Source organism: Camelus dromedarius, unplaced genomic scaffold (assembly GCF_036321535.1).
Source record: "Camelus dromedarius isolate mCamDro1 unplaced genomic scaffold, mCamDro1.pat HAP1_SCAFFOLD_4, whole genome shotgun sequence".
Classification (NCBI taxonomy): Eukaryota; Metazoa; Chordata; class Mammalia; order Artiodactyla; family Camelidae; genus Camelus; species Camelus dromedarius.
Genome location: NW_026989783.1, coordinates 378,897 through 397,917, shown reverse-complemented (window position 1 = coordinate 397,917; position 19,021 = coordinate 378,897). Strand labels below are relative to the sequence as shown.

Here is a 19,021-nt window from a genome sequence, read left to right as displayed (position 1 = left end):
CCTCACTCTGTTAGTGTGAGGAGGGCTAGCTGTGGGCAAGGTGTCAGGGGTGTGAAGGGGGAAGCACTCTCCATGGCCCAGAAGAGTGGGGAGGAGGCATCCCCTCCCTCAGTTTAAAGACGTGGTGGGATCAACAGAAGTGTGCACCCCAAGAGTTTATAAAAGGAGAAATAAGGATTTTCTTTGGAAATTTGACGTGCCAGGAAACACAGAAGATGATTAGAAGGGAGACTTGTAAACCACTGTAATATTAAGTTGACATTTGTTGAGCACCATAAAAGTGCTACATTCTTTTCTGAGCGTTTTACAGAAGTGTATCCTTCAATCTTCTCAACAAGCGAGTAAGGAAGGTTTGATTTTTATCCCAGCTTTACAGTGTGGAAATTGAGGCACACAGAGGGTATGTTGGCCAAGGTCACAGAGCTAGTAAGTGGCAGAGCTTGTATTTAAACCCTGGCTGTCTGCTTTTGAGGCTCACAGAGACGGGCTTTGGGTGTTTAGATCTATCTGCATGCCTTGATCACTGTACGTCTGTGCATCCGTTAGCCCAGAAAGGACAGGGAAAGGAGAGTCACACAGTTGCTCACAGTCGTGTCTCGGCCACTGTCCATGAAGAGTGCACCGTGATTAGCGTTATTTTCCAGGCAGTAGATCTGTTGGTATAACAGAAATTTAGTCCATTGAGTTAATCTAAAAACCCTTCCTGCTCTACTTCTGTCCATGCTTGCCATGTGACTGCCTGCCCGTGATTGGTACATTGAGGAGAAAATGTACTCATGGTTGAACTCTGATATTTCAGTCTGGTTCATAGTTTCACGTCTTCTGTTACATTAATAAGTTAAGCTTCTGGTTTTCTTGCATCAGTGTCTCATGCGTTTGGTTAATGTGAAATCAGTCCATGGGAGCCCAGGGGTGTTGACTGCATAATTTTTGAGCACGTTGTGGCAATTCTACCCGTGCAGTCCTGACTGGATGATGTCCGCCTTCAGCACTTTTTTACCCAATATCAGGGTCCTATCACATCCCCGGATGTGAGGCTGGAAGCTTTCTGAGAAGGCCAGTCAGAGGCCAAGTCCACCAATCAGAAAATGATGAACTACCTCAAAGTGGGTTTAATAGAAGAAAAGGGCTTCCAGGTAATCCGATGGGCTGTTCAAATCCCTTTGGTGAGAAGCTGTCCACTGTCTGTGGTTGAGCTGATTCTTTGCTGTTGAAAAGTCTGCAGTAGATGAAGGGACTTTAAAAAGCAGAAAGGAGCGATTTCAGGTGGTACATCCACACCGGGGAAAAGTGATGGATGACCGCCTGTGTGAGGCATAGACAGAGTCCTACAAACTTCATAAAACAGCTTCAAATGATCTTCCATCTGAGTGCACTTCATATGGGGTCCAGTTCATCAATGGTCGTGCTGAGAGGGCAAATATTAATGATGGCAGAAAGGACACAGAGGCATCAAAAATTCTCAGTCATGTTCCCTGTTTAAAGGATGTGGCACAGTGTAATATATTTGAGCTGGTTTTTCACTGAACAATTTTTGTGTTTTCTGGGACTCCCCAGTGCCCCAACGTTCCATACAGCTGGGTTTCCCCTCAGAGCAGGTCTGTCAGAGCTTGCCCTGGGCAGAAGCGGTGTCACGGGGAGCAGGACGGTCAGCATCCCCGGCTCCTCCGAGCCCCGTCTTCTAATCCGCAGTGCCGGGTTTCTCATCCATGTCTACTTAGTATTATTGCTGAGAATCACACGTGATGGTTATCAGGTGTGATTTGTGGTTGTCTCTGTGATTGGCATATAGTCAATATTTGATAGAAACACTTGTTTTTTTATTCCAATTGTGGCTCCTAGATTGCAGTGGTTTTTAGTCTGCATTTTTTTTAAATCTTTACTCATTTTTAAATATGCACTTGTTTTTATTTATTTTTTTGGAGGTACTGGGGACTGAAGCCAGGATATTTTGCATGCTAAGCAGGTGGCCTACAACTGAGTAACACCCACCCTCCTTGTCTGCACTTAAAAATAAATATTGTAATACACAAAAGAGCTCTTAAACACCATCATGGGACATAGTCTCTGTATAGGCAATTGAACACGTATACTATATCAAGAAGAATAAATGTTGTTGGGACAAACCTTTCTGAATCTGTTAATGTGCTTAAAAAAGATCATAGCTAGTGATAAACACGAGACTTGGATCCAGTACTTCTTAGGGTCTGTTTTGTCATCATGGGAAATTACATTCTACAGAGAAGGCTAATTGGGTCTCTTTGATAATTGGATGGTTTAGCAGATGATCAAGGCTTTCAAAAGCTGACAGTTTTGTATTTTAAACTAATTACAAATTTATCTTCTAGAAGTTGGAAGTCCTAAGCTTGTGAAGTGCCCAGTAATCCAGGGGGAATATGTTTGTGTCTCTGTGAACGATTGTGTGTGTGATTTCAGGAAGGTAGAAATAAGTTCCATATAGACTTCTGATACCTTTCTCCTCCAGTTCAAGGTGTAGGCATATATTTACACAAATAAATTGATGTTCTTTTGTCATTTGGCATATTGGGAATAAGAGGTTCTCATACTTGTTTCAGAAGGGTTGGGGAGCATGAGCTTAGAAAACGGGAGGAGAAAGAGGCAGGGAGGCACTTCACACTTTGTGCAGGATTTGAGGAACAGTAGGTTTTCTTTTCTCTTTTATTCTAAAGCAAACTGGCACTGAATTGTAACTTACTATTACTCAGAATTGCTTTTCTAATCAGATATAAGTGCCTCAGATTTTTCAAGGCAACATGAATGATGAAATGTGTTTTAACATTTATCTTTAAAAGTAGTTTTATTTTTCAAGGAAAAGGCTATAGCCTGTTCTTTCTTCCAGCGGCAAAAGAAATTCTCATTGATCTATGTACATGATCTATGTGCTTAGTTTCTTTGGGGTTTTTTGGTTTTTTTAAGTGCTTGTTTCATTGTGGTGTGAATGAATGTTTAAAATTTTTGGATTTTCATCTTTAGAACATGCTGATTTATCAGAACTGTTAAAAACTTGATTGTTCTTTGGTCGTTGTTTGGTGGAGCACCCTATTGATTTCTGCTGTGTGTTAAAGAGGGAAATTCTTCCTCTAGCCTGCATATCATTAAGTGAATGGCTTGCCGTGTGCCTTTAAAATTCATTGAATGCATTGAGCATGTTTGTCCAGTGAATTTTGAATTGACTCATAGTATTACTTTGTTTTTTTTTCTGTGGCTTTTGCTCCTCTCCACAAGAATTTGAATTCCCTGTTGCATTTTGTATACGTGTTCTTAACAGGGGAAGATATTTTGAATATTTTACAGAGGTGGGTTTTCCTAACCCCTCTGAATGCCTTCTGTAATTGATACAACAAAAATCTGTTATTGCAGTGCTAAATAATTTCATAAACTATTTTTTGGCTTAATCAGAAGCAATGAGAAAGAGTGATAACAAAAAATACGAAAACGTTCCTTCCTTTGAAGAATATAAATCAGGTGGTTAGGCTGACGCATGCTTTGTGCCTGACATACTTACTCTCATGTCATTTTGTAACATGATTCGGAGATGGAGATACTTCAGGTTTATAGATTTTTGTTTTAACATTTGTGTTGAATTCTTTCTTCAGGCTGATGTTTCCTGTTTGGTTTGTGGAATGTGTAGAAGAAGGGAAACAAATGCTTTTTTTTTGTTTGTTTTCAGGAGGCCTGAGTTGCTGATGAGAAAACAGTTGAGGGTGGGATGAGGAAAAGAGTGACACTCCCTCTCCTCCCGGCTGAAACTGATGAACAATAAAATCAATTAAGTGTATCGATATTTGACCAATTGAAGTTAACGAGCTCAAACTGGCTAGTTATGCCCAATGGAAAGTATTGAATTCACCGGCAGATTTAGGTGCTTTACCAAGTAGAAGCAGCTTAGAGCAATCAGAAAAATCAATCCTATGATGAGCTATAAAAAGTATATAATATCTTTTATTTTTGAAACTTTTCTAAGTTAAGTTGTGTAGAGCTAAAATTAAGTTTCAAGCACCAGGAGTTATGAGTGTGGGTGGTTCTGTGGGATCGTTATTCAGGGATGTGCATAGACCCTTCTAGAGTGGCTGAAGCTGGCAGGAAAAGACCCAAAACCAGGATTTGTCATCCCAGGATATTCTCCATAATGGTTCAATGTGGGAGCCCTTGATTGGGTTAACAAATTGTAGCAGACCCAGGCCGCCTGTCAACTTTAAGAAGAAAAACTATGCTTAGTAACTGCTTTGCAAGCAAGCGCCTGTGCATCCTCACTCCTGTCTCCTTGCCTTAAAAAGCAGAGACAATGCTTTGCTTGCGTAGTTGAGGTTTTAGATAGCACTCTGCTCATTGAAAAGCAAGGACCCAGGACCTCAGCTATAAAAGCTGGGCTTGTATGCTGTTAGATAGTCTGTTATTCGCAAAACAAGGAACTGGCAGGTTTGGTGGTCTGTTTTGAAATTCACATATCTAAAGAATGTATTTTGTTCCCCTCACCCCATGACTTCCCTAAAGATACACTAAGACTTTGTACTCATGATGGATTCTGTAATCTCTGTCTCATCCACTTTTCCCCAGTTTCTGCTTACTATCACACAACTGTTAATGACTATTTCCTTTGATTATACACAATAAATATGGGAGCATTTGATAGGCTCGTGGAGTTGGCTCCCTACTCCCTATCGATTGCTGGACTTTTTCCAGTCTTCAATAATCATTCCGTGTCTGTAAGATTTCTGCCAGCCAGAACCCAAAGTTCCAGGTGAGAAAGATGCAGGTTTATCTCTCCTACCCGAGGGAGAGAGAGTAGAGAATTGAGATCTGCTTCCTTGTGGTCCCTTCCTGCCCCAGGGCAACTCCAGTTCACCTGCAGCCTTCTGGCCTCTGCTCACAGGGCCTCTGTCCCAGGACTGACTGCAGCCTTTTCTTCCCCGGTCAACATTTCCTGTGCCTTTCAGTTACTTGGTCTCTTGTCTGCAATTGAAACCTGGCAGATGTGATGGTGGTCTGCGTGCTGGTGGGCAGTCACTTGGGGCTCCCAGGAACCATGCTGATTCTCCTGAGTCTCTCATTCGGGGTTACAGAACTGTCGAGCACCGTAGGAAGCCCATTCACGTGAGGTCAACACAGCATTGCGTCGCTTTCATTTTATATTTGAATTTTCAGTGGAGAAATTATTTGTAGCTAACTGTTCCAGATTTTCGGCCTCCTGCTTTCCTCACCACCATTTCCTTGTTGGCTCTGGTGCTTGTTTTAAGAACCAGGATTCTTCTCTGGTCATTTTTAGCAGCTGGGCTTGCCGAATCCTTGATCTTCATTTGAAGCAGAATGCTTCCTCGTGATGTCAAACTGATTTTCCTATTTCTGAATATTTCGTGTAAACTCAGCAAGTGTTTCAAGTGAAATGCTCTTGTCCAATTTCTGTTTACCCACATTTGAAGATCTCCTGCTTTCATGCTGAGGGCAGTTTCTTCTTCCTGTAATAAAATTAGCAATTTGCGTTTACTATGGGAAGGTACTGGCCCTAGGTGCTTTTGTTCTTAACAGTTTTAATACAATTCACTCATTAAAATGTACAGCGGTTTTTACTCTATGTCCAGAATTGTGCATTGCAGTCAATCTTAGAACATTTTCATCCCCCAACAGGAAGCCCCGTATACATAAGCAGTTATTCACATCTTCCCCATCCTCCCCCAGCCCCAAGGAGCCACTGTTCTCTCTATGAGGATTTGCCTGTGCTGGACATTTTCATGTAAATTGAGTCATTTCAAGTAAATGAAACCGTCTATTATGACTGACTTCTTTCACACTGAGTAATGTTTTCAATGTTTGTCAAACTTGTGGCCTGGGTCAGTACTCTATGCTTTGCAATTGCTGAATAATATTCCACTGTATGACTGGGCCCCACTGTTTACCCATTCTCAGGTGATAGGCATTTTGTTTGTTTCTGCTTTTTGTCTGTGATGAATAATGGCGCCGTGAACATTCCTGTAGGAGTTTTTATGTGGACACTTGTTTTCAGTTCTCTTACGTGTATGCCCAGAGAGCAGAAAGGCTGGGTCATTCATAAACCAAATGTTTAACTCTCTGAGGACCTTCCAGGCTGTTTTCCAAAGTGGCCTCGCTGTGTTAAGTCCTCACCAGCAAGGGCTGGGATCTCCGCTTCCTCTGTGGCCTCATTACTGTTTGTTATTCTCTTTTTGAGTATATACTACTCTAGTGAGTGTGAAGCAGTTTCTCCTAGTGGTTTTGACTTGCTTTCAATTATAGCTAATGATATTGAACATCGTTTCTTTGTGCTTATTGGCCATTTGTATATTTTCCTTGAAAAATACCTTTTCAGATCCATTATTCAATTTTTAATTGAGTTGCCTTTGTATTGTTTAGTTGTAGGAGATTTTTTTTTTTTTTTTGGAGATACAAATTCCTAATCAGATAAATGATTTGAAAAAATTTTCTCCTGTGTGTTGTTTTATCACTTTCTGGATTGTGTCATTTGAAGCAAAGTTTTCACTTTTGATGAACTCCAATTTATCTCTGTTTTCTTTGTTCCTTGTGCTTTTGGGTAATATTTAAAATCTGAGGTATTTTATTTAAACTTTTATATATAAAATAACTTAATTTAGGACTGTTCTAGGAGACGGGTGCTGTTGTTGTCCCCAGTCTATGGACAGGAGACTGAGATGCAGAAAATTTCACTGTCATATCAGTGTCACAGCTACCAGTGCTGTGGGAGTTCAGACCCTCATGTTTGTCCCCAACATCTGTGCTTTTCATCAACATGCTCCACTCCTTCCTGGAATCGTTAATGAAAAAGTGTTTCCGTTTTTGATTTCTTGTTAGTTTGTTTTCTCTTTGGGGACTTCATCTCCTCATTTTCCTTGCAGAGGTCAGTGTAGGTTTATTTTAGGTCTCATGTAGGCAGAAGCATTGCTATCAGTTAACTTCTTTATTACTCACTCTCCAGTGATGATTGTTGCTAGTTGACCTAATCAAGTCATGCTTAAGTCTTTCCTGCTCATGACACTAAAAACACAGTCATGACTTACAGAATGCTCAAAGAAGAAAGTACTTGAGTGATTTTATTTTTCTAACAAATCAAACCAATCAAATAAAAACCCCTGTGTTGACACATATATAAGCCCTCCAGAATAGGGTCACTGTCTTCCTTGTGTTTCATTGGTTTGGTCACATTGTCTGGATAGTGCCTTGCTGTCCAGCAGTTTTTTTTAGGATACAGTGCTCGTGAACCATTTTAAGGACAGAATTTTGACAACAGACTGTGTTCATTTCACGAGGGAAAAGATCATATAGAAATACTGCTCTGATCTATTTTAAAATTTAGCTTGGAATTTTGAGAAGAGTTCAGGGAACCATAAAAAGATTTTTTCACTAATTTTAGAACTATCTTAGACACATTATGGTTACATAGCAGAGTAACTTATCAACTAGATTTGACAAGAGGATTGTATTATTGATTATTTGTTTTAGTTGAAATATTCTACCTGGGAAAAAGTAATCAGTGCCCATAAATGAACAAATATGTTTGTATTTCTATGCAACATGAGAGCAGACTTCATATGTTTCTGTATAATATATATGACTGTGTTTTAATATGCCTGTCAATGTTTTTATAGTTTTTCAGCAATGTTGTAGCCTTAGAGTTCGTCTAAGAAAATCACCCCTGATTCTAGTGCAGTTTGTACTGCATATCCTGTCTTATGCATGGGATTCCACTGTCCTCTCAGTGAGGAATTTCCTCTCCTACTGAGGTAGTAGCAGAGTTAAAGGAACTGTGATTTCTAGGACTTTGCTCTCCATGTGTTTGCAGTTGGCTGTCAAACATGATTTTACCTTTCTTGAGTTTTCATTGTTAAATTAGAATTTTGGAAATAAATATTAATATGTTGCATCGGTCTCCTTAGAATCTTGATGTGTTTGTGCTTTCAGATTTCAATTTATGAAAAATGAAAATGCACTCTTGTTTTTAAGTAGTCCTTTTTCACTAGATATTTGTTTACCTCTTTATAATTAAAATATTTTTTTTCCCAATGAATGAATCAGTGTGCATGTTTTAAAAGATACCTTACTTTTTATTTTTCTTATTGTAAAAGATATATTCATTTTAGAGAATTTGGAAAATAAGGATAAACACAATAATAACTTAAAAATGGCCTCAAATATCACTTGGAGATACAGTTGTAAGGTTTGAAATTGAGAATTACAAGTCCTCTCATGTTGTTTTTCTTTTACAAGTACGTTTTGGTTACTGAGACCCTCGAATTCCCATATGAATTGTAGTAGCAGCTAGTCAGTTTTTGCAGAGGAGCCTGCTGGGATTGTAATCGAAACCACGTTGTATGTATGGATCGCTCTGTGGAAAACTGCCACTCCAAGAACACTGTCTTCTGATCCAGGAATGTGCGTGGTGTGTCTGTCCAGGTATTTAGGACTTCTTTAATTTTTTTCAGCAATGCATTTTGTTTATAGAGTATTATTTTACTTTTTTTCTTTGCCTTTATACTGAGTAAAAGTGTGCAAGTTACCGGGATCAGAAGTGTATTTGAGCCCTGCCAATTGCTGCCACCATGTAGGCTGTGCTCTTTCTTTGCCCTGTGAAAAATCTTGCACAAAATAGGACCTCAGTAACCCTCTGTTGAATGAATGATTATATGATTGTTGGATGATGCTTGAGAGTCCTTCTGATGATGTCTTTTTCCCAGCCTTTCCCCTCCTCTTAACTATGCCCTTTGCCTTCCTTTCATCTAGTCTGGTTTTCAGCCTGCCTGTGGCATTGATTTTCCCTCTCTGTACACTCTTCCTTTCACTGGTACATGATAATGTTACATGTGGGCTGTGGAAACTTGCTAGATGTCAAGAAAGCGCAAATCCATGGCATGGTAGTATTTTAAAACTGTGGTATTCTTTTATCAATTGAAATTAAATCAGGCTGAGCCCCTGAGCCCTCCCGTGAGCTCTTTTCTCCTTCCTACAGGTGATACTGCTCTGGTTGCTGCCTGTGCCCTACCCCCAGCCTTGGTTTTGGAGTTGAGTAAGTCACCATCACTGGAGACCTCTCTTTAAAAGATGAAAACATTTGCTCCTTCTCCCTGGTTGGGGACTTGGATGAGATGAGGTACCAGATAAAGAATGCAACCCCTCTTATTCTGACCCCTGCTCTTTCCGTTGTACTCTTTTTGAAATAGTACAGTTCAACTGTATAAAGATTGATTGTGAGCTAATGAGATAGACAAGACAACCGAAAATTTATTAAATATCCTTTCATGCCAGAAACAAATGTGTTATACACACAAAAAGCACATAAAGCACAGTAGTACTGTGGTTACAAACATGGGTCTGAGATCGAGTCCTGCTCTGGAGTGACCAGTCCTGTGAGATGGAGAACTGGTAGGTCGGCTTAGCCTCTCCCATACTTGTTTCCTGTCCTGCAGAGACGGGTCTCGCTAGGCGTCCCTCCCCCTTAGAGGTGCTGTGGGGTGTAAATGACGCACGTGGGCAGCCCGAGCACAGCTGTTCATTCCTCGTAAGTGCAGGATAGAATGGATTTGCGGAGACAGCTTTATGACCACCCCGTGTAGACTCTCAGTGTGCCAAAGGGATGTCTTCTGGTTTGGATGTGGGATTCTCACTTCTCTAAATACCCAAAAATTGTGTTATTGGGACTTGCTGATTTGAATCTATTCTTTAGAAAGTACATATTGTAGATATATTTTTCAAGCATGCATGCTTTTTTTCTTTTATTATTTATAGTTCTACCCTCTCATCTCTTGTTGTGGCTTTTCATGGAATCCAGGGAAACAGCCCTAAGCCACCTGCCTCTTCACACGTCTCCGTGGCGGTTTTCTTCCCTGAGTAGAAGAGGGTTCTGCATAGGAAATTTTCTTTGTTCCCCTTTTCTTGGAGTCTCTCTGTCTGTCTGCCCACCTCTCACCTGTCCATCTGTCCAGTTCTCTACCCACTCATTCTTCTGACTTGTTCCAAAAAGCATTTCAGGCAGCTTACAGAAGAACAGATACCAAAAAACAGGTGAGAAAATGGGGCCAAGTTCAGACAGTGAGGCTAGGAGGCGAGCTTGTGTGAGGGTTGCAGGCGTGAGAAATATAAGACTTATAAGATTGCTGTGACTTATAAGATCGACAGCAACAGTGTGCCTGAGGCTCCCAGCAGACACAGGGAAACAGGATTTGTGGGAGATTCTCACTGGATGTGAAATAAATAAGTGGATGAGGAGAAGCCCAGCCTTTCCAGCTACTAAGGCTTAGGAGAATATTTTGAGTGTCTTCCAAAATCACAGCATTTCATCTTTTCCTTTGTCAGAGTTCTATGTATAGTTGGTTACATTCTATACCTGGAAATTTCTCCAAAACTGCTTCCCACGTGAGTCTCATGGCTCGGAATGGGGTGGTTCTGCTCATTGACGGGTGTTGGCCAGAAACAGAAAATGACATCCTCCAAGAAGCCTGGGATTTGTCAGTTATGTTTTGTCAGTTCTGTTGACTTCAGAAAATGCTTTCACTGTTCCTCTCCATCTGAGGAGGCAGCGTGCTCTCTTTGCAGCATCAGGAGCTCAGGGCCACGGGATGGTGGGGGCTGACTTCACTGCCGTCAAGACAGCTGAGGTAGTCACTGCAGGCGTGGTGCTTTCACACAGTGCATTTCATGTTCTTTAATAGGTTTCAACAGGGAGTTAATTGAGTTAATTAACATTTAATAAATATGATGCTTTGTTGTAAAGACAGTTATAGGCAGAATATAAGCTGTGAAGACTTTAAAACGGTTTCATTACTTAAATTTCAGCAGGGAAAATTTAGTTTATCTTATTTATGCCTCTCTTTTACAGTAAGAAAGAAACAAGACAGAAAAAGCAGAGGATGATTTCTGTTCTTCCTCTCGGCTTGCAGGTGCCCTCACCTCCAGTGGCATCCATCCAGACACCAGCACTGACACTGGCCGTGCTCAGATCTGCCTCAGCCCTGAAGACACAACTGACAAATAGAAGGGGGCCATGCCCTGTTACAGCAGGTGCTCTCACTTTGTGGGTCCTTATGTAACTGCGCATTGTTATTCAGGATCGCCCATTCTACATTGTTTGAAGCTGCTGCGGTGTCTCCTAGTTATTTGTTTCTGTAAGTACTCATGTATTTTCTCCAATGCATGGTACTAGACATCTAAAAATGCTTTTTTCAGATGAAAAGTAATGTGTATTTAATATAATAAGTCTGAAAAAAGGGGCAAAAGAGGGTATCCTTGTCCCACTACTCAGAGACAGTAATTAACACTTTAACATCTATTTTCTGTCCTTTTCGTCAGTGTGTATCACCTCTGTCATAAAAAGCAGCGATCACTCTGTGCCTGTTTATTGTGTGGAGACCTCCATTTTCCATTCGGCTTATTACATGTTTTTCTGCAATATTCTATCTCCGCTGGCATGATTTTTAATGACCAGTATAGCATTATGTCTTGTGGAGGCATCGTCCATTTTACTTCGGACTTAAATAAACTTTTAAATTCAAGTATACTTAACTGAAATACTGAAAAGAGAACTGTGGTGGTACCGAAAGGCCCCTAAATCCCTTCCCCTTATTTCCTGAGTGTAAAAGCTGTTGACAATGTGGTGTATATATTTCATGACCTTTATGCCTATGACATATATATATACCCATAAATACATACATACCTACATACATACACTTATATGAGAAATCTATGTATATGTGTGTGTATATATGCTTTATTGAAAAATAAGACCGTACTATATGTGTTCTGCAGCTCGCTTTATTCACTCACGGGTATATCATAGACGTCCTCCCACTCCAGACTCACCCGGTCCTTTCAGATAGAGAGGCGGGGTCTCCTGATGTGCAGGTGTGGTCTCTTGTGGAAGGACACCTTTGGTGGGAGAGTTATGTGGACAAGGCCCTGGACAATGCCGAATCGCCGGCCCCTTCAGAGCCCACATCTTGCCGTGATTTACCGCATCATTTTCTTGATGTTGGACCCTTAAGTTTTCTCCATTTTCCACTTTCAGAAAGGATGTTTGACTGGCATCCCTCTTGTACAAACCTACCTGTGATCTTGTATGAGTATTCCTTTAGTTAAGGCTTCTGGAAATTTAGTCCCTGGATGTGACATTTACATTCATCACAGGCTCCTTTCAAGTGACTCTAGAAATTGCTCCTCCAGTGGGGAATGAAAAGCTGTAGAATAACTTATGTAACCAATTCTCTATCGCTGGATATGATTTCACTTCAGCTTTTCATCCCACCATTGTAAACAGTGCTGTGTAAATGCTCTGATGAGTACATCTTTTGAACTGATTTTTTTCTAAATGAAATGATTCCTAGAAGTTGAGTTGAGTCTGTGTACACACGTTTTTCAGAGTTTACATATCCATTGACATGTCGTCCTCCAAAATGTCACTCACAGTTTGTTCTCTCACAGATGGACACTAGCTAGATTATCGTTTATAAATATTTGCCAATATGATGAACAAAAGTGCTTTTTCATTGTTTTAGTTTGTATTTGATGACCAGTGAGGTATTGAGCATTTTTCACTCATTAGCCATCTGACTTTTTAAAAGTGAATGATCCCTTTTGTCCTTTGCACACATTTAAGTGAGGGAGCTTCTTGTTGCTTTGTGACAGCTCTTTGTATGTTATGAACATTAACCCCTTGTCTTCATCAACATGTATCACAGAGCTTTTTCTTGTCATTTCTTGCCTTTCATTTTGTTCAGTAGTTTTTTTATTTTCTTTGTGGCCCAAAATATTTTTAAGATTGTAAATGTCTTCTTTTTGGGTTTTATCTTTGGTATTATTCTTAGAAACACTTTCTTATAATGATATAAATCTCTTCTGTAAGTTTTTTTAATCTCTAAGATGGAGATGATAATAGTACTTGTTATAGTGAGGAGAAGTTGAATTAATATGAGCAAAGAGTTGCATTTGTTGTTATTAGTATTTTAATATTTACATCACTATCTGTAAATTTTCTTGTGGTCATTAGCACAGGAATAGAATTTGTTCTTTCCAGGTGATTCTCTGATTGTCCCAGGAAAATTATTGAATTCATACTTTGCTCTTTGATTTGAAATCCCAATTGTACAATATACTTATGTACACTAGAGTCTCTTTTTGAGCTCATGGTTTATTTCTGTCAATTTTACTTTCTTACTCCAGCGCTATATCTTACATATTGTAAAAATTTATTTAATAACTGAAAGTGTGATTTTTTTTGATTCTTTTCTTCCATCACAAATTTTCTTGGCTAGTATGAATTTATTATTCCTGAAGAATTCTAAAATACTTTGTTCAAGTTAAAAAACACAGATAAGGGTTTTCATGGGATTTTTTAGTAAGTTTTGAATTATCTTTAGGAGAACGTACATCTTTACATAACTGCTTTCCTCCATGCAATATGTTGATGTCTCTACATTCACACCTCTTACTTTACTCCTCATTAGAGTCCAGTAGTTTTCTCCATGTAGAACATGGGCTTTAATTTTGAGTTTATTCCAGATTATTGTTGATGTCTTTGTTAATTCTGTAAGTGAGAATTTTTTGCTATTATATTTTGTAAATGTTAAAACTGACACCTAGGAAGGCAGAATCGGTTTGTAAATACTCACTTTGTAAATTGTCATTTAAAATTGTAAGTATTAAGTACTTGTTCCAGAATCCTTTCTTTTCTGTTTTTAAAAATTTGTTTCCAAGATTATCAAAATGGTCATAGCTAAGTAGTATATTTGGGGAGACAGATGGAGAGAGGTAGTGTGGCTTATGTACAAACTCTGAGCAGTTTCATGGCTGCCTTTAGGCTGGAGAAACCGCAGAAGAGCCCAGGTTAGACCAGGGATGGCTTTGTATGCACTGGAAAGCCAGCTTTCCTGCCTTTGTGGAGAAGCCTGTTGGGCGTGACAGGTAGATGATCAAGGTCCGATGGAGGCCATTGGCTGCACAGAGCGCTGTGACTGTGAGAACTGGCGACCATTAACATGGGAAATGCTTGGGGCCAGGAACACTGCAGGGGAGCTAGGCAGCCTGTGTGTTAAGGATTTTCCAGTCCTGGGAGTGGGAAGAGCAGACTCTGCATTCAGATCTGAGTTTGAATTCATCCTCTCTTGTTTACTGGTCCTCTGACTTTTGTCAAGTTATATATCCGCTTTGAACTCCTGTTTTCTTGTCTCTCAAAACAGGAGAATTACGGCCTGCTGCTAGAGTGTTTGATCAGCGTAAATGATTTGTGTCTATGAGATGCCACGTACAATCACAAGCTCAGTAAGAAATGGGCTGTCACCTTTCTTCTGCAACTCAGTGCTTGACAAGACTTGGGGGAAAGCCAGTCCATAATTTGTGTATGATGTAATTAGGAAAAAAATTAATGTCTTGCCTTTCCCTAGCAGTATTCGTACTCCTTTGCTTCATTTACTTCTTTCCTCCTTTCCTTTCCCCTTTCCCCTCTTTCACCATAAGAGCCTGAGACTCTCTCAGAACACTAGATTCAAATTACTTTAAAGGTTGTCTCATCCTCATGAAATGACTGTAAGATAAAAAAATCTGTAAATATCCCAGAATTCATTGTATTTCATTTACACACACACGCACACACACACGCACACACACACACACAATCAGGCTACCTCCCACTTGCTGAGGGAGAAGGAACACTTTTTCTGTGTTTCCATTCACTGAGCGTGAGAACAAAGTCTCTTATGCAGAATTTCTCCCGGCTTCTTGCATGGTGTTTTTAATTGGATTTCTGCTTTGTTGCCATAGAAATATTCTCCTAATAGAAGAGAGGAAGTGGAGATATAGACATTCTGCTGAGATATTGGTTTAATCATATTTGAGTTGGAAAGTACTTAAGATCATAGAGCCGTAAATTTTTATGGTTGAGAATCCATGATGTTGTAACTTGGACAAAAACCTGGGTCTTCTGCCATCGTGTCCATGCGGGCGAAGAGGCAACTGGGCAGGGGATGGCAGGGGTCCTTCTTGCTTGAGTTCCAGGGTCTTGCTAGTTTTCATTGCTCACCTGCCTTTAGTTTATGTCCATGTGGCCTCTCATGGGAAGGCCACTATGTCCTGGTAGACTGAGTTTCTAATCAGCAAAAAGCTCTGGATCCACTCATATTTCCCAGAGTTTTTCTGCTGACCTGCTGACACTTTATATAAATGAGGCCTAAGAAACTACTGAATACAAAATCCTTATTGATATCACTTGCCCTCGAGTTCCAAAGGAATGGGGTGCTGTCTCAGGCTGTCTAAGGCTAGATCTGAACAAAGATATGGTGATAGGCTGTGCTGCTGGACCCTCCACAGTCAAATGGGATTTCCACCTGGTTTTTAGAATCAGGCAGATGAGTTCAAATCTTGCGTTTACCAGTTATTAGCTTTGTGACCTTGGGGAAGAAACTGTACTTCTTTCTGTCCAATTTTCTTTGTCTGTAAGTAAGTTCAGTAAATATTTTAAGGTTTTTTTTTTATACAATTGAATGAGCTAATTCCCTCATTTATACCTAAAGTACTGATCACGTGGTTCTATGTTGGTGCTTTGGTAGTTGATTACTAAGGAACTCGGCAGTGAGAATGTGGGTGGTGGACCCCTGGATCATAGAGTTTATATTCCAGGATATGATTGTAAAAGACTGGATGTGCAGTGGATTTTTAGTAAATATCCATACCTTTCCTAATCCACATTGATTGTTTATATATCTTTACACTAATATATGAACAATTTTTTATTGCAATTTAAATATCTTTTTAGTATTTAAAATATGCAGCTATAACAAAAATACATGAAATAAATAGATTTGACTTTTATTTTCTTTTCAATAAGCAAAACAAAATAAAATAGAAAAGAAAAAAGATTTGAAGGAGTAGAAATAATTTTATTTCCATGGAATCAATTCCCTATGTTAGGTTTTTTGGTTGTGTTGCTAAACAGCATATAAAATTTATAGGTTGTGACATATTGGAAATGGGGAAACAGTGGAGACATACTACCTCCAATTAAGTCATTTAGTTACCACGTCAAAGCTAGTTCTGCCTCCTGAATGACAGGCCATTAAATCGGGAGATGAGGTGTTAGAGCAAGGAATAGTGACTTTATTTGAAAAGCTTGCAGACCCAGAAGATGGCATACTGATATCCTGGAGAACCCTCTTCCCCAAGTCAGAATTCAGTCTCCTTTTTTACTAAACAGGGGTGGGGATGTGGTTGGTTGTTGCAAACTTCTTGCTGTACGAATTGATTTCCTTGGAATCCTTTGTTCTTGCAGCTGTCCATGTGGGTCAAATCACGGTGACCCTTTAAAACCTCCAAAAAAAAAAAAAACAGGTTATTCTCTATTTTGCAAATTGCCATCTCTACATAAGTGTAGAAGAGCTAACATCCTTAAAGATCAGAGCCCGCAGAATAGGCCCTCCTGGATATTTCAGGCTAAAGGCAACTTTCTTTTACAAAAGGTGCAGAGCTAGCATGTCTAAGCCTAGAAAACAGGGCACAGGTTTAAAGCCAAAGGAAAACATCTAACATTAAGTCAAATTTTTTCTTTTCTATTACAATTCCTTTTTCCACCTCATAAATAATTTTAGTAAGGAACATGAACAATTTTTAATTTTTTTCTCAATAATGGATAAATGAGCCAACTACATTTTTGTGAGCAGCGATGCTGTGCGTGCCTTGGGGTCACAGCAAACTCTTGTTGGGGGTGGTCGACCCTGCAACAAGTCTGATGCCCTGTGAGTGTTGGTGAGGGTCTCCCTAACCTGGGGCTCTCTTCAAGAACCAGCATATGGGCATTGACCTCTAGAGACCTCTTTTTCAGCTGCAGAAAATTTTTCAGATACTGTGATTGAAAAATCACTCCAGCTGGGGATAAGTAGGGAATAAAGGAAGAGGAAAAGGGCTTGGAGTAAAGTAGAAGAGAAGGACAGAAGATTAGGGAGCCTGGGGGCTTGGAAGCGGGGCTTCGGGAGAGAGACGAGCAGAGGTGGGGAGATGCCCGGCTCCGGAACCAGCTCCTGCACCTGTCCGTGCGCCCAAGCCACACAGCATTTAATTAGCCCAGGACGCTATCCTGTCTGGATGTCACCCTGGGCAGAACCTTGAGAATCGAAGGTAAGGGGTGGGCAGCACTCACCTAGGGGACACTGAAGGCTTTAGTCAAGTTCACAGTGCCTTTTATACTCATGTGTCTTCACTTGCCATTTATCTTAGGATCTGAGAAGCAGGAGCAAGGAATTCAGGGAGAGATCCAGGAAGACATCTGACTCTGTTAAGAGACGACATTCACAGCGACAAGGGGAGCGAAGACACTTGCAGCAAAGCAAAATGAATTCACAACGATTGCATCAGAGCTGCAGGTGTGAGAGAGCCTAAGCCTGTCTCAGAGTGCAGGGGACAAGTGGAAAGGAATGGTAAAATTTCCACTGACAATTGAAATTTTGTTAAATAGCCTGCTACTCTTAATTGTATCACTTCATTGTATGTAGGTGTATTTCTGTGAGCATTTATAGGTTCACACAACCCCACCAGCACCTCTTGCCCCCATCGGGGATGGGCTTTCTCAAGCACAGTGCACCTCATGCATGATTGGCCACGCTACGGGTCCTGGCCTGGGGCCGGGTTGCTGCAGGGCACTGAGTCCCCGAGGCACGGGCAGTGAGACAAGACAGGAACATCTCAGCTCATGACTGAGGGCCTCCGTTTCCCCCTGCAGTGTAAGAATGCCGGAGACTCAGTTAGAAGCATGCTTCGAAGCTGTCCGTGTACTTGCCACCCAGAAGCAGAGCCTGGGAGCTACCGAATTTCTCCAGAATGCAGTTTACATTCACCTTGACAAGTGAATTATGTCCTTTTACAAGTGGAGGAATTGCTGCCGTTTCCCTGGAACTTACTCACCACTAGTGTATATGATTTTCCTTTGCTAGGATTCAGTATAGCCTGCTAAAAATTCTGGAGTCAGATCTTGAAACCCTGATGAAGAGGATTATTTATTTTATTTCTTTATATGATAGTATTTTACTTTCAAAATTCAGAGTTTTCAGTTCATTGAGGAATTTTTTCGGGGGTTGGAGAATCAACGTTTCTCTTACCATCTTTGTGACCTGTTGCTATATGCCTCTCACCTGTCTTCTGTCACTTGTGAGGCAGTTCCATTTGTGACCCTGTGCGGGTTGTTCATGTTATAAAATATAAATTCTGTAAAACTACAATCCCTTTTACTCCGAAGACATTCCACAAGTACTACTTAAATCTGGGTGTGGTTTTTAGAAGACAGAATCATTAGAACATGTACTTGCAGGTTGCTAGTGCAAAATCCCCAAATCAATAGTCTAGATCAACATCTAAAATCTTTCTAATCTACCTTGGATTTGTATGGATAAGTGAAGCAGTTTGCTAAGAAATCAAGACCAGGTTTAGAATACAGGCTGGTGTAGCTCAGCAGGTCCTCCCATGCTGATGCTCTGCCAGAGGGTGGGGCCAAGGGGAGAGGGCGTGTCCTGCCCTCCCTGAGCTGACAGTTTGATGGCAAAGACCTTCACCAGGTGAAGAACTGGGAGTTTCTTCTAAGAAAAGTGGGTTTGAAAAGAGTCCTAAAAGCGCGGGAGTGACACAATCCCATTTGTCTCAAGTAGGGGAGAGCGGCTGTAGGGCCAATTGGGAGACTCGTGAGTCCAGGAGTGCAGTGTTGGTGGCTTCCACTTGAGCGGTGGGACGGTCAGTGTGTTAAAGCGAACAGATTGAAGACATGTTTCGATGGTAAAAAGGAAAGGATGAATGCTCTCTGTGAAGTTAGAATGGAGTAAGGCCCAGGTTTCTGGGTGGATTAATGAGGTAAATGATAGCCCTGCTGTGCTGTGATGAGGGAAACCTGCAGAGGGATTTCTGGGGAAAATCTGATGAGTTCAGCTGTGGGTAAATGAAAGGCTGTTAGATGTGTGGACATGGAGCTCTGGTGAGAGCCAGTAGTGAGTAGGGGGAGGGGAGAGAGTCT

General features: G+C 40.6%; 1 long non-coding RNA gene across 4 annotated transcripts in view; it reads left to right on the top strand.

Annotated features, from left to right (window-relative positions):
• The window catches only part of LOC135320642 (uncharacterized), a 68,864-nt gene extending 51,104 nt beyond the window's left edge, over positions 1-17,760 (top strand). For 2 of the 4 annotated variants that reach the window (XR_010379897.1, XR_010379896.1), the window contains exons 2-3: positions 10,923-11,147; positions 17,242-17,729. This is a non-coding gene — a long non-coding RNA (uncharacterized LOC135320642). The other 2 variants (XR_010379895.1, XR_010379894.1) reach the window with 2 other exon arrangements.
• Positions 17,761-19,021: the final 1,261 nt, after the last annotated feature.